The sequence below is a fragment of the Gossypium hirsutum genome, chromosome D03 (assembly GCF_007990345.1).
Source record: "Gossypium hirsutum isolate 1008001.06 chromosome D03, Gossypium_hirsutum_v2.1, whole genome shotgun sequence".
Lineage (NCBI taxonomy): Eukaryota > Viridiplantae > Streptophyta > Magnoliopsida > Malvales > Malvaceae > Gossypium > Gossypium hirsutum.
The window spans coordinates 48,578,275-48,582,135 of record NC_053439.1 but is presented as its reverse complement, the minus strand read 5'-3'; positions in this window follow the sequence as shown (position 1 = coordinate 48,582,135).

Below are 3,861 nucleotides of genomic sequence, written 5' to 3'. Positions count from 1 at the left end.
TTAGCCTGGATTTTCCTAAGAATCTTCCTTTTCATGTCCTCTAAGGTAACATTATTCCTAAATGTCATGTTAAAAGGAGCTTTTAATTGAAACATGATGCCATCCTCAATTGAAATAATATTTCCATTCAAATAGACATGAGTCATAAATCAGTCCGTCATCTTCTTAATTGAAGTTATCAAAGATTAAATTTCTAACATTATATAGAATTATAACGACTTCATCAATTCTTAATAGCAAATAAACAAAAAATTAACACTAACTTAAAAAAATGTCACGTTGTGCCCTTTGTGCCACGTGTTATCCGGCTTTGCGGAGGTTTGAGCGGATAGTACGGAGAATGTATATGCAAGATTTTTGGTTTTACATAGGTTCGATTGGATTGTACAGAGATATCTGTGGAAATAGATATGCATGGGTTCTATGAATGTTTGAGAATCTGCGGAGTCTAAGGCTTTGAGCCTCATATATGTAAGCAAGTCCATGACCATGGCATATGAAAGTTATGAAAAAATATGTGGAAGTTCGCAGGACTATTTTATATGTGGAAGTCCATCAAGACGATTTTATATGTGGAAGTCCGTCAGGACTATCTTATAAGTAGGATTCTGCAACGAAGGGGTCCGCTTGCATGATTCCGCCAAGAATAAGTTCATTCTCTTATAACCTATTATTATGTGAGAAATAAAAGAGACGAGCTATCTGTGAATATGTGTCCATATATGAAAGATATGATAGTCTGTCATGACTATCTCATACGTATGATTCAACAAATGGGAGATTCGCTTTAAAAAAAATCAACCTACTTGTCATCTATTTTAAAGAGAAGACCTCCAAGAATGGGTTTTGTTATTGTGAAGTAATGGCAGGATAAGACATATCATCAGTTTTGTCTTCTTGAGTGAGATGAGTAGGCTTTCTTTATTAATCCGTAAATGGGGACTTCATTATGAATCCGCTAGTAGGTTTCGTAAATCATGAATTCATAGACTTGGGTCTGAAACAGGATTTTGTAAGAATCGTAATATGAATTTGAGTCCGTCAGGACAAGTCGTTAATAACAGTCCATAAAAGGTTCTATTAGCCGAGATTGTCTTATCTGGTTACTTGTATATTTTGGTGTAAAAAACACTGTAGGTTTTCTTTCATGCATCTGCAAGTAAGAACCCACAAGGATTTCCTCTCAAGGAAGAAGTTGTATATAGGCTTCCTAGGCAATTAATGAATATGGAGTTCGTAAAGTTAATCCGTCAAGAGGTCAAACGTTATTGAATTTGTATCTAGATATTACATCTATGAAATATACTATTTGAAAGCTTTTTGTGTACAAGGCTTTGTATAGCTGAATACGCAAACTTTTGTATTCAATACGCCAGTAGTAGATCGAACGCAGTTGAGTAAGTTGAATTGTTTTTCAGGATATGTGAGTAAGTAAGCCTTGGTGTCCTTGAAAACAATATACCAATTACAAGTAAGCCAACTTGTGGGTTGTAAATAAAACGCCAATGAGATTGGTGAACCGTCCTGGTATAGACCGTAAGACTATAATTTTAAATCACGAAGTGCCAACTTGTTAGCCTTCTACTAATACGAGGTATGGATAACTCAATAAGTTCATTTGAACTTGTGTTTGTAATATTATGTATTGTAGATAATAAGGGAATTAGATAGTTCATGAATGGACCAGACCATAATCCTTCGTGTCCAAGCAGTTGTGCTTACTAGTCGTAATATGTGTTTAGCGGGGTGACCCAGAGGTGGATTCTCAGGGTTAAAGTCTTATTTGTAACTAGTTTTGATAAGAATATTATTTTCGAACTAAGCATACATTTGATATGTTTAAACTAATTTGTGAAATATTTTGCATCTTAGATCAAGGTTTCATAATCGAAATAAAGTCATGTGGTGTGGTCAATTAAATAACTGCATTAAGTCAGAATAGCGGAAAATGTATTATGTAACACCCATAACCCCTCTCTGTCATCGGATTAGGGTCACGAGCATTATTAATGAATCAAACAATTAATTCAATCATAATAAACATATAAACTCACTAATAACATTATAATATGCAAGGGTAGGTCACGACAATCTAATACTTTCATACTAGATTCTTATATATTCAAATAATAAATTATGCTATGCATTTCTAAACTTGGTATTCCACTCTCTACACTCTTATCACTATTTATCCCTTTTAGAATGTCAAAATTCGGATACATATAAGACTATTCCAATTATTAGCATCAAAGTATTAGTCCATACTCCGTCTACGATTATCTTTTTAATTTATCTTTGATAATGTTAGTGGAATGCACTTAATTTAGATTTGCTAATCCACCCCAATTCATAGTAAAATTTACTCTTACACCTCTATTACGAGTCTACGATACCCTAAAAATAGTAAAATTTACTCTTACAGCCCTTATTACGAGTCTACGAGACCCTAAAAATAGTCTAAAAAATAGATAGGGACTAATTTGAAATAATTTTGGAAGTTTAGAAAATAATTACAAAAATTTTGATTTCAGGGGTCACACACCCGTGTGGCCAAGCTGTGTAACTCTCTAACTTGGGTCACACGCCCATGTGTGTTGCCCGTGTGTAACACAAGCCCATGTGACCAGGCCGTGTGCACCCAAAAGTACCTTAAAACTCAAGTTTACCGTTTCCTATTTACTTGGACACTAAGCAACTCAATTACCAATCGTTTAACCTATTCAAAACACAATGAAACATGCCCAAAATATACCAAATTCATCACCTAATACCTAACCAATGTACCCTCATTGGTACCACATTTTATATGTTCAAAAACATCAACAACACATCAAACATTCAAGACTTTCATTCATATCACACTTACCATATTTGAACTAACTTTCAAACTTTTAAAGTTACCAAATATGAAACTAAGCACATACCAAAATATAAACTAGGCTAGCATATCAACATAACTTGAACCACAACCATATATACATATAAACATCATTTCACTAGCAACTAAGTTAACCATATCTTATAAACGATATCAACAAAAAACTCCTTAGGTACATGCCATTACAAAATGAAATATCACCACACTTGAGCTCGGGATTTGTGACTTGATGCTGAGTCGACAATAATTCGAACAGTACTTAGCCTGCGCACGGAAAACCAAACCGCACGCTAAGTAAAACTCAGTGGTATTTCTATATTCTTAATAACATAAACCTGAAATAAGTATTTAAAAGGCAAAATGCAACAAGTAAGATACGTTCATGTGTTTCAATTCAATAGTATAATTTTTACTCATTCCTTATTCACATCTACTAAGATTTTCACATGTTCAAATATATAAGTATATATATCAATGACATTTCATTTAACATTTGAATACATCATCTTATGCAATGGCATGATTCATATCTTTGATCAATACTTGAATTCATTCAAGTTTCACATATCAATTCATAAATTCATTTATCATATCTCATCTCATTTATCATATTTTTCATTTCAATATGTCTCATATTCATTTATCATATTTGTCATTTCAATATCAATCACATAAATTATTATTGTACTTTCCCTTATTAACACCACACAGACTCGGACAAATACACGGATCTAACCAACAAACCAGTTTGGCACCCAATGCCTCATCGGATAAATCCAAAGTAATAACTGCCCATAGTGCTATATAAATTGACACCTAGTGTCTCATCGGTTAAGCCGAAGTAAATTGGCACCCAGTGCCTCATCGACTCGAGGTCGAAGTAATTTCTGAACTCTTCCTATCTTTTGGCATGCCATCTATATCCGACTCAACCAGATACAATTAATAGGAATTCATTTCACTTTTCAATACAACCAATGTCT